General features: G+C 46.0%; 1 long non-coding RNA gene across 3 annotated transcripts in view; it reads left to right on the forward strand.

Moving 5' to 3' along the window:
- LOC122210637 overlaps positions 1–12113 on the forward strand; it is a 140595-nt gene that overhangs the window by 73432 nt on the left and 55050 nt on the right. For 2 of the 3 annotated variants that reach the window (XR_006198143.1, XR_006198144.1), the window contains exon 4: positions 8833–8921. The exons of the other annotated variant lie outside the window; for it this stretch is intronic. This is a non-coding gene — a long non-coding RNA (uncharacterized LOC122210637). The remainder of the gene's footprint in view (positions 1–8832; positions 8922–12113) is intronic. 3 annotated transcript variants of the gene reach the window in all.

Raw genomic sequence — 12113 nt, forward strand, 5'->3', positions numbered from 1 at the left:
GATCCGTGGCACGCCTCGGACCACCAATCAACCGCTGGTCCTTGCTCCTTCCTTTGGCAGAGCCGGGAGAGGAGAGCTGAGCTGCGGCTCCGTCAGCCAAGTGGGAGAATCCTTGGCCATGGAGGCCCAGCTTGTGAGCAGCCCTCCCCACGGTGGAACCGGATCTGGTTCCTCAGAGCAGAAGCAGCTTTCCTGGACCCCTTGCGGCAAGTTGGAGTCTGACAAACAACCAAAATACAGACACCTCGGATCAGTCTAAAGTTATCTAGGAGCCATAGGCTTAGAAAGAATCATTTTTAGTGTGGGAACTCTGGTTTCCTTTCCAAGGGAAGAAGAAAACTCGAACAGAACTCTGTATGCAAAGTCTCGACGCTTACGCTTTCCTCTCTTCATTCTCCAAGGTTAGAGAACCAAAACAGAACTGGGGGATTCCATTCAGGGAGGTTGATGCCCGTGGTGCGTGACTGCTCCTCCTTGCCCAGTGTGGCACACGTGAGATGCACACGTTTCTGTTCTTTGTCCAGGGCAGGGCAAGCGAAGGTTTTGACTTAGAAGATTGTGGGAACCTCTTACTCTAGAAAGAACCGAAAAGGAATCAGCAGTCATATTTTCAGAAGGCTTGGACCAAACTCCCTTCCTTCCTTCTCTGGTGGATGTGGTTTCCGGCTGTGTCTCCAAGTCCCTCCTTTGCCCTCCAGTCCCACCAGCCTCTCCAGGACCTTGACACTACCCCTGGCCCTCACCCACACTCCTTCAGCCACAGACCGGTCACCCCGCCCCCCACTTACATGCTTTCACAGCACCCCGCCCCCCCCCCCCCCCCACAGCGCTTCACAAGGGTTTACTGCCATCAGGGTTGCTCATTTGTTAATGAATCACTTGATGTTCATCTCCCTCATTAGAATGGAAGCTCCATTAAGAATCTGAAGGCTCTGACTCCTCCCTGTGCCGCTGTTGTCAATGTCCAGCCCGGTCTTTGCGCGCAGGAGGTGCCAAGCACTGTTCGTTGAGGGGGCGAATGGCTTTTCAGAATCAAGGACGAGTTGACAAAAGTTCAAAGACAAAAGTGCTCGTTCCGGAGGTTAAAACCAAATATATAGGCTCGCCCAGCAGAGTGGCAGTAAGAAAGATTACCAATTAACTGTTACCCGGTTTCAAACAAATATTGGTTCTAAACATGCGGAAAGATAAGACCGAAGAAAGGACAGTCGCTTCCGTCTCTCAGAAAGGGTCTGTTTAATGCTTCTACCAAACAGGCATGAGAGAAATTAATCAAACAGCTTTTTAAAGTGCCTTTTTTTGAGCTAGCAGTCTGTTAAATGAAGAGGAAGGCAGAGCTGTTCGATGTTTCCTAGATAAATGCCTGGAAGTGTTACTAGTCTGTATCCTGGCAGCCTCCGGGGAGCTGTGCCTTAGGCCAAATCACTGAAGCCAATTCCTCTTGGAGTTTTAGCTCCTGATGATGCTGATTGCGCTTTGATAATTCAGTGGTCGATGCTTCCAAGTTAACGCACGCGGCAATACTTTCCTTCAGCAGACTTGTCTCCGTCATGTTTCCCCCGACTTTGTGTCTGTGTGTACGTTTCTACACCCTTTTTCATTCTTAAGTTGATGGGCCATGAGTTTCTGTGCTCTCCTTTGGAGTTTATGGGCCATGTCTTGCCTTTCACTAGCTTATTTCCCAAACAGGTTGTGGGACACAAAGACTGGTGGATGAAAAATGATCCTTAGGCAGGATTCCTTTTCTGTGGCCACTGATTAATCCCTGGGGATATTTGGTTCCTTAGAGCAAATCATAGTGCCTTTTGAGAATGTCAGCTTTCTATCAAGGTTTTCAAATAAAAAGCAGAGCAAAATAAAAACTATAGAAATGAGAAGTTTGCCCAGTATCGTCGGATCAGAACTTAACTGGTAGAACATACCAGTTTCTGGGAATTACTGAAAGAACATTGAACAGATTAACAGATTTGATAAATATCATCCCGGGATTGTTAATTTTGTGGCACATACAAGAAAGAAATGACTTTTAGGGAAAACAAATGTGTAAGTAGGCTGCAGGGACAAAAGTTGCCTTTGACTCGCTGACTTCTCTCCTCTCCCCTTCTCACATAAATTTGTCAATTTAAATTTAACCAAACCGCTCATTACCAACTTTCCACAATTTATATTCCATAGAAAACACTTTCAAAATGTATATCATATAATCCATATTGCAAGTCGTAAATGAAATACAATTATATGCCCATAATTTCCTGAAAAGTCCTTTTAAGATCGGTTCTTACAGAATCAAGTGAAATTGTAGCAATTACATAGGCAAAAAGAAGGAGGTGTCATATTTTTTTTGTTGCTAGAGTGAATACAATAGTGATTCTCTGTGATTAATCAAGTCTGCCATTAGCTTGTCACTGTTAATTCTAAATGGTGTTTCTGACAAAATTCCACAGTGGGGAAGTGGTTAGATACTTTTTTAGAGTAGTGTGATACTGGAAAAGAAGGTAGGTAATAGGACGTCATGAAAAGATTGCTGCTATTAATAATAGCTTGATGAGAACTCACTGTGTGCCAGTCCCCGTGCTAAGTGCTAATAGCCCATTGACAATAATCCTGCAAGGTGTCTCGCATTATTGCCTCTGAGACACAGAGAAATCCAGTCCCTTGCCCGGTCACAAAGGTAGGAAATAGCTGATCCAGAACTTAAACCCAGCCAGTTTGCCACTTAGATGCATGCCCTTTAGGTTTGCATCAAACCATCCCTGACAGGATTTCGCTTCTAGAACTGATTCTACCGTTAAACTGTGAGGTGGGCAAATGTATTTAATTTTTGCTTTTATAATGACTTCTGATAACGCTTTTCCATCCCTTGTAACTCTGAATTATTATTCATCAGGAGAATCAAGATTATGACTTTTGACACCTTGAGTAGCCCTTTTCCCCGATGGACACAAACGTGCGTGGTATTTCCAATGATATTGAGAGATTAATTAGCACTTTAGGACAAATGAGTGGCAAATTGCTAACCCAGGGTAAATAAAGTGAGGCGCAGATTTTAGAGGACTTGGATTTTAATATCCTCACGGTATCGATTTTATGATTTCTCCCTGCTGGCTTCTGTGAAGTTGAAGGAAGCTGGTGGCACGGCACATCGATTTCACCACTCTTTGTTTCTCCAGACTGGAGAGAACACAGGCACGCGCTTGTAAGAAACACTTCTCGTTTACGAGGTGATGCATCCATCTTCAAAATGACAGGAAATCAAGATGATTTTTGTCTGTGGGGTTTTAATTTATTAAAATGCAATTTGCCTCTGTGCTTTTGCTCTAAGAGCTCTGTGCTAGCAAACTAGCTATAATTAGATTAGCAGCCTGCTAAGCGCTGGTGACAGCCTGCGCCTCAGAGAGCATGTGCTGGATTCTGCATGAGCCTCTCCTCATTGGTTGCTCGCCCTGCTGCTCGCCAGTTTGATAGGTTTCCACAGTACTCTTTATGCTGCATTGGAGACATAGATACAGAGATACTCTACTGTGTTCTTGCGACGGCGGAGGTGCTTGGCTGCTGACAGTAAAGGAGGAGGAAGGCACCGGAGAGAAGGTGTCCGTCTTTGTTGTAGTTCATCGGAGGCACCGGCTGCCGGCTCCCGGAGATCACTGAAGAAGTTTCAGTTCATGGTAATTACTTTGAGGCTTTATCTGGCAGGAAAAAAACAGGGCCATGCGTGAAATGAAGTGCGTTCGTCATGTCCTCCGTTTAATTTGATCTTGCTTTTGTTAATATCACGCGTGCTCCAGCTTTCCCAGACTGTAATGTGTTCTCCTGGAGAAGGCTTGGCTGGTAAACAGCTCCCCTGTTCACGAAGGAATATTGTTTTTACCTGGATTCAAGAGTGCAGGTAGCGGGGGATGATTCTTATTGGTTCTCTCCTGTTTTGGAAAGTCCGATGTTGCCTCAATTTAGGTGGCTTTGGAGGTGCGTTTCAGTAGCCAGGTGACTTTGTTTGCATGGAGTCCAGACCCTCATGAATAATGAGCAATCGAGGAGAGTTCAGTGAAACACACTTTGATGAGGACGGGGGAGCGATTCTCCCGGTGTCGGCGCAGAAGTAATGTGCTATTGTTTCTTCAAAGATGTGTGCAGCCTTCATTTTGGATGGCTTTCTTTGTTTCACTGTTTGTAATTCCCATTAAGCCTTTTTAATATGGAGAATATTAGCATATCCCATTGTGCCAAAAATACGTAGAGGTGCGTATTCAGCTGTGCCAAAGAGAGAATTTTTCACTCGGGGCTTTTGTTTCACAGGGATGTTACGTTGCTTTCGGAGTTGAAATGAAATCACAGAAAGGTGGGGTTCTGACCACTTTGACTGAGGTCTGACGACGTTTGAAAATTTCTATGCATGGTCGCCTGGACTGTTTTCCAAATCAAACCCTACCTAATCTTAAATTGTGTAATGAAGGTAGTATAGTCTGGAGGAAAAATATCTAAATGGCCAAGGCTGAGCTTCACGAAACCCAGACAAACGCAGCGTGAGTTTTTGTTTCTCAGCGTACCTTCGCCATAGAGCTGTTTGATTCAGAAGAACCCCTTGTTATCATCTGGTCCTCAAACTTAACAATTGATGTCCTTACCGTCGCCGACTGTGGAGACCAGAGAAACTTGTGTATTGACTCACCAGTCACACGGCTGGCTGGCTGCCACCATGCGTCTGGTCTGCTATCAGTGGAGAGCCCTGCTGATATCTGAAGGCTGTCAGGAATTATTGCCCTGCTCCTGAAAAGCCAAACAGTGCCATTTAAGTATTTTGTTAAAATGACTGCTTTGATTGAAAGCTACGATCTGGTTGGAAGGGCTTCTGTAAATTCTTAGGCAGAGGAAAACTTCAGAATACTAACTGTGCTTCACTCCCCACCACCCGGATCCCCTCCCTAGTCTATCCGGAGGTTGTAATAAATTGTCTAATGTGACATTTCTCCCAAGTCACAGTTTTAAGAAAAAAAATAAAGAATATATCAAGAAAGGGGGTCATTTATGGTAATGCAGCGTCATCTATAAATAACAAAGTTTGGCAGTCACTCATTGTAAGGCAGGGGCTCTCTGTGACTACGGGCAGTGGCAGCGTTTTGGTTTTAAGATAGCACGTGTGACGGGATGAATGTGGGAAGGGTCGCCCTCCCGAGAGCTCTGACTTCCTGTTTGGACTCCCCTGACCCCAGCCATGCCTGGTTCTGACTTCAGAAGGTTGCGTCGCCGTGGCGGGAGCGCAGTTGGTTACGGTGATCGTGCTGTCCTTCACACGGCCTGACCCCTCTCTCCAGTTACAGCCCTCCATCCTTTGCCTGACATGCTTCCTGCTGCAGGTGTGGAAAATAACCTGCATTTGACAGTTGGGCGTGGACACTCGTCTGCACAAGAATAAATTGATGCGGCTCCATAACTGCCTGTCCTCCTTCTCCTTCTGCTAATCTCCCGAAACCCCTCCTTAATCACCTTAGTCTTACAGAATTTCCAAGAAGGAAGCTGCCTGAAGAGTAAATTATTGTTGTCCTGCATAACCATTGTAAACCTCCCTTTTGAGCACAGCCCCACTTAGCATTTGGGAAGCTGTGGGAAATAGTTGTAAATGACGTTGATTCTCAAGGGCTGGATCTTAAAAGACTTTCTGTGTCTAGAAGGAACTTCTTAAAAATGTGATGTAACTATAAATGCACACGGATATTGTGTAAGGTACTATGATATCCCAAAGGGCCTTTTAACATATACTAAAGGGGCATTTTTCAAATAGCACTAAACAAAATGCCAGCCATCTTTTCTTAGAGTACCAAAACCTACACTTTTATCCTTCAGATCAATTACTACCTGTTTTTACTACGTTCAGAGGATTCTTTATGTAGTTCTGAAATGAGAAAGTAAAAATAAGTTTCTTAGACACTTTAAAATTTTGTTCTGCCCATCCTTGTAATTCTGTGGCTCTTTACTGCTGAGAGAACGGCATTTCTGACCAATCAAAAATAAGTCCGTTAGGGGCGCCTGGGTGGCTCAGTCGGTTAAGCGGCCGACTTCAGCTCAGGTCACAATCTCGCGGTCCGTGAGTTCGAGCCCCACGTCGGGCTCTGGGCTGATGGCTCAGAGCCTGGAGCCTGCTTCCGATTCTGTATCTCCCTCTCTCTCTGCCCCTCCCCTGTTCATGCTCTGTCTCTCTCTGTCTCAAAAATAAATAAAACGTTAAAAAAAAATTTAAAAACAAAACAAAACAAAACAAAAATAAGTCCGTTAGCATGAACTAGAATATAAAATGTATAATTTTTTAAATTAAAACATCAAGGGCTACTTCCTGACTTTTTCTCCTAGGGGCTTGTAATCATAGCCGAAAAAAATGGTAGTGAGTTTAAAAACAAAAAGTCATTCCACATAGAATAGGATGTGCCACAAAGCCCGTGGGCTGATCGCAGCCTGAAAATAATTGCAGAAAAGAAAGAGCAAGGTGTCGTACATGGTCTTGGATGTGAGGGTTGTGGTATGGCACCTCGAGGTGGCTTTCTGGCCAGATGCTTGGGCATCTGTGATGGCAAAAAGCAAGGGACATCTGTCCTTAGCAAGTGATTAATATCTCAGGATTGACCCCCCCCCCCCCCAGATTTGCCTGGGTTGGAAAAATATTTGAAGAGACACGGGGCTCTCATTTAAGTGTATTTCATTTTTTTTATTATTTTACTCTGTGATTATGTGCACCTACCAAGTGCCAGGTTCTGCGCTAAGCATTCATGAGACAAGGATAGAAGACACAGCTCTGTGGTAGAGGAGAGACCGTGAAATAAATAATAATAGGGGATAAGAGAACAGAGGCGTTTAGCTTGGTGATCCCAAGGAGAAAGGGCAGGGAGGGAAGGCTTCAGGAGAAGAGAGATGGTAACGCCCGGCCCCCCATCCAGAACTTTCTGATTGCCACTCACTTTGCACCACATCCACCAGAGCTAATGTCTTGTAGGAGTTGGCGTGGGCCACAGGGCTGTTCCGTAGCTTATATTGACTTTCAGTTTTACTATGTGGTCCTATTTGTGATCTGTAATGAACGTCCTGAAGATAAACCGTCGTTTTTTTTTTTTTCCTTCTGCACCTTTGCAGAATGCACCCTGGATTGTTGCACGGAAGTATTTATGTTTTAGTAGATTTACATAACATGGGACTTAAAAAAGACTTTTTTGAGGCATCCAGTAATTTAAATGTACCTCGTAATTTAAAAATCCATCTTCAAGGAATCTCAAAATACCTTCATTACTGTTGTACTCCCGAGCAATTCAGTGATGACTTTTGCAACCATGTGCCTTGCCAGGAATAATCTTTTGCTCTTAGAGGCCTGTTGACTCTTTTGTGGGAGTCATTTATTTTGTCGATGCTCACTAAAGACAGGCTTGTAAAGTTGGGGCGTGGATGATAACACTTGCCTTTGGCCTTACTATGATGAAGGCCTTCTGCTTTCCTTTCCTTATACATTTCATCGAATTTAGGCGTCTTTTAAATCGTGCCAAATGTGGGGGGAAGGTCCACTTTAAGGACAAGTTTGCATTAGATCTTCCACCAGTGAACCGTCTGCGTGGATACGGGTCCTGCATTTCCGATATTCGGGACCCGCAGTCAGAATTCTGCAGTGTTTTGCTCTAGTCGGGCCTCCGTATCCACGTTTTCACATCTGTCGTATCGCAGCCTTGACTTCCCTCTGCCTTCGCTCTACCGCTACTCTCTGTGTTGGACGTATTCTCCTTCAGAGCTGACCACCAGAGGCAGCAGCTGGGAGCGGGCCTGCTGGCCTCTGGGAAACAGCCCCCTTCCATTTTTCTCCTGTCTTGAATTGTTTCTTTCCAGGCTCCTTCTTTTCTGCCCACCTGTTAAGTAGGTATCCCAAAAGTTCTGTGCTTCATCAGCTTCTCTGACACCTGCTTTCCACTGGTTGGTTCGTCCATTGCCACAGACTTAGCCACTACTTTTGGGTCCCCGCATGTCCCCTGCTCCAGTCCTAGCAGCCTCCTGGGCTCCTTGTGCCTCAGGGCCCTGGCTGCCCCCTCTGCCTGGAATGTGCCTCCCCCAGTAGACCCCTGGCTAGCTCCCCCGCTGCCTTCAGATGTCTCCAGCCGCCATGGTAGCGGGACATTTCTGAGAATATAGTCTCCCCTCACTGGAATGTAGACGCTGAGGTCAGACATTTTTCCTTTCACCCACAGAGCCTAGAATAGAACTTGGTTCATAGAAAGTGCTCTGCCAGTACTTGAGAATGAATGAATGAATAATGAATGAATGAATACTATCATGGGGGCTTGACAGTGCAGGTAGGGGTACTCCTGGAGCTCTGCCCCAGCCAGCTGAGTGGTTTTTGTGAAGCCCCTTACCTGAGCGGGCCTCTTTCCCGTTCTAAAGGGGGGGGGGGGGGGCGCTACCAGATGGCCCTGAGGCCATTTGACATGCGAACACCCTGTCAGACCTTGGGTAGACTCAGACTCGGGATGTGCAGGGCAGCAGTTCCAGAAATGAGATGACGTCCTGTCAGCCTTTATTTATGTGACTTCTCACAACTCAGCGTGCAGATTCTTCTATATAATTGCCGCCCATGGTTAAATGTCTCCTTAAAAGCGTAGCTGAGGTGAGCAAAAAACCCTTCGCCTCTAAGTGAAGTGTGTGAGAACTAACACATTTTGGTGTACCTACCTGTTTGTTATCTGTTTGTTTTTTTTTTAATTCATGCTCCCATTTTTAAAAGAACCATCATTTTCCATTGCTATATATATCTAGTAGCCTGCCTATTTCTGTCAAATAAAAAAGCAATAGCAGTTTTTTCTCTATTTTCAGATATTACATGCTGCAGAGAGTAGCTTAAGGTAGAAAGGATTCCCTGTGACTTCTGCCTACCGTCCATAAAATACTCATTCCTCTTTCAAGTAAGTACATTGCTTGATTTGGACCCGTTCTGAGCAGAAGGTATTGATTCGCTCTGAAAACCTGTGACATTATTACATTAAGACAAAGAGGCTGAGAGGCTGAGGTTTCAGATATTTTGCTGTCTGACCAAAAAAGAAAAAAGACAAAGAAAAAAAAAAGGAGTTCCTGTCTTGGAGGTCTCTACCAGGACTAAAAGTAACAGTAACCTTGATTTACTTTTGCTTTTCCAAGGGATTCCATGATATGTCTTCTATGTATTTGCTTAGTAGTGACGGTTTTTTCAAAGGCCGTGTTGTATTTACCAATAATCAGTGACCAGCTACTCGTCACTGCGTGGGTTTGAAGGCGACATTAACAAGCGAACATCTTTGTACTTTAATGAAAAGTACACTGTCTATGGTCGGGGAATGAAATGGTGTTTTCTGACAGGCCGAATGGTGTAGGGCCAGCATTAAGTGCCCTGGGAGTTTTGGGGAGAGAGAGTTTTGCAGGATGGCTCCCAAAGGAGGCCATGTCAAGAGGCCAGAACCTAATGGCCAGCCAGGGGACAGACCGAGAAGGCCGGGGGCAAGTGTTGGCAGATAGCCAACAGCTATGGAAATGTGCGTGCTTCATGAAGAGACTGCTGGGCATCTCATCCTGTGTCCACACCACCCCAGGATTCCTTCCTGGTCTCCAGAGCTGATGGAGAGCCTGGAAACATCCTAGAACCAGACCCATTTTCCCCCGAAGGAAGCAAGGACGTGGATGAACAGTGGTCAGGGTCCAGATGGTTCCTCCCTTTTCCAGAGGGGCTGAGAGTTCGATATCACCAAACGAGGACATTGGAAATGTTTAGGAAGTTGAGAGACAGCTCTCCAGTTAACTGATGTCTGCAGTCACTTAAGCAGTGGTAAGGCACAGACGTCACGAGAGCACAGTCTTAACCTCAGCGCCATATTCCCAAGTGGCCACAAGCTCTGATTTGATCGACAGCCTTCCTCAAGCCTCTTTTCCAGCATCCATATGAATCGGGCCATTGCTCGTATAGTATTTCATGCATTCTGTAGTTTATTATTCCTGCATTATGCATGACATTGTTGGGTAGATGTTACCACTGTCCAGGAACTTCAGAATCTAATTTAGGCTGACAGGTAAGAACCGGCCTGTGCCAGGTGGAATTCTGCCATCTGTGGAGAGAGAGGCATTACAGAAAAAGCCAACAGTGCCCCCCAGTGATATGCCCTGAAATCCATCACCATATTACCTTATCTTCTCATCCCGGATATAAGAAGTGCTGAGAGGAAAGCCCTAGGCTCCTGTTGGCTGGAAGGAACTCCACGCCCTCCATCCCCCGGTCTGAGATTGCAAAACTGCCCCTGCACACAGGATTTAAGAGGGAGTGCCTCCAGCAGGGCCCGTGTTCTCCACTCGGCCTCATTCGAGGAGCCCACCCATCCCGATGTGCCCACAAGGGAGGGGGTTTTCTGGGACAGGTGCTAAAAGCAGGCCCCCCACAAATGGGCCTGTGGGTCCCTTTTATGATTCCCAGCTCCCGTGCTTTTTCAGACACCGCCGTGCGATGTTAATGCCCGGGGGGGGGCTCGGTCCTGAGAGCAGGTGAATTTGCGACCCTGGTAGCCAGGAAAAAAACACTGAGGGGTTGAGTAGACACGAGTGTGAACTCAGCTCCACTGCTTACCAACCCTGCGAACGGACTTTACTTCTCTGAGCCTCAGTTGCCCACATGCCAGCTAAGATAACAGCAAGCTAGTCGGGGTTTGGAGAAGGCCAAGGACATAGCTGTGGCAGTGCCTGGTTCCGTAGAGGCATGCAAGAGGTGAAGGAACGTCCTTTCTCCCTCCCAGACAGCTTCCGGAGAAGACAGGCAGTTACTGTCCCAGGCACAGCCGTCTTGAGTTTGTCGATATTTGTCAATATTCTCATTTAGCTGAGGTCCTGCATGGGAGAGATGAGAAAGGATCCAGCCACGTTGACTCATTAATGCGATGTCGCCTGGGTTGGAGACACTAACTCTTGGCCCTGTGTCTAAGTCAGTTAATTGTACACAAGCCGATTTCAGTTGTTTCTCTGCTGGTTTTCCCGTAAATAAGATGGAAACATTTACTTCAAAAGGGCTCTAAGAGATCGTTGTTGAAAAGCATAGTTTTTGTCTCGCCATCCAAATGTTTTCAACTGTTTGGGGTGGTTTTTGCATTTGAAGTGTATTAAAACTTTGTTTTGTTTCTGCGTTCTTGAAATAGAGATAGGTAACCCTATGGAGACCTAGGTACGAATCTTGTCATTCGCGTTTTTCATGATCACTCAAGACGTGCATTTAAGATTATGTTGTTTTTTTTTTTTAAATTTTTTTTTTCAACGTTTTTTTTATTTATTTTTGGGACAGAGAGAGACAGAGCATGAACGGGGGAGGGGCAGAGAGAGAGAGAGACACAGAATCGGAAACAGGCTCCAGGCTCCGAGCCATCGGCCCAGAGCCTGACGCAGGGCTCGAACTCACGGACCGCGAGATCGTGACCTGGCTGAAGTCGGACGCATAACCGACTGCGCCACCCAGGCGCCCCTTTTTTTTTTTTTTTTTTTAATTTTTTTTTTTCAACGTTTTTTTTATTTATTTTTGGGACAGAGAGAGACAGAGCATGAACGGGGGAGGGGCAGAGAGAGAGGGAGACACAGAATCGGAAACAGTAAGATTACGTTGTTTTTAAGAGTACAAGGTGTGGGGGTGCCTGGGTGGCTCAGTCGGTTAAGTGGCCGACTTCGGCTCAGGTCATGATCTCACGGTCCGTGAGTTCGAGCCCCGCGTCGGGCTCTGTGCTGACAGCTCAGAGCCTGGAGCCCGTTTCAGATTCTGTGTCTCCCTCTCTCTCTGACCCTCCCCTGCTCATGCTCTGTCTCTCTCTGTCTCAAAAATAAATAAACGTTAAAAAAAAAATTAAAAAAAAAAAAGAGTACAAGGTGTGTCTTTTTAAATTTTTTTTTTTTCAACGTTTTTTATTTATTTTTGGGACAGAGAGAGACAGAGCATGAACGGGGGAGGGGCAGAGAGAGAGGGAGACACAGAATCGGAAACAGGCTCCAGGCTCTGAGCCATCAGCCCAGAGCCTGACGCGGGGCTCGAACTCACGGACCGCGAGATCGTGACCTGGCTGAAGTCGGACGCTTAACCGACTGCGCCACCCAGGCACCCC

The sequence above is a fragment of the Panthera leo genome, chromosome F2 (assembly GCF_018350215.1).
Source record: "Panthera leo isolate Ple1 chromosome F2, P.leo_Ple1_pat1.1, whole genome shotgun sequence".
Lineage (NCBI taxonomy): Eukaryota > Metazoa > Chordata > Mammalia > Carnivora > Felidae > Panthera > Panthera leo.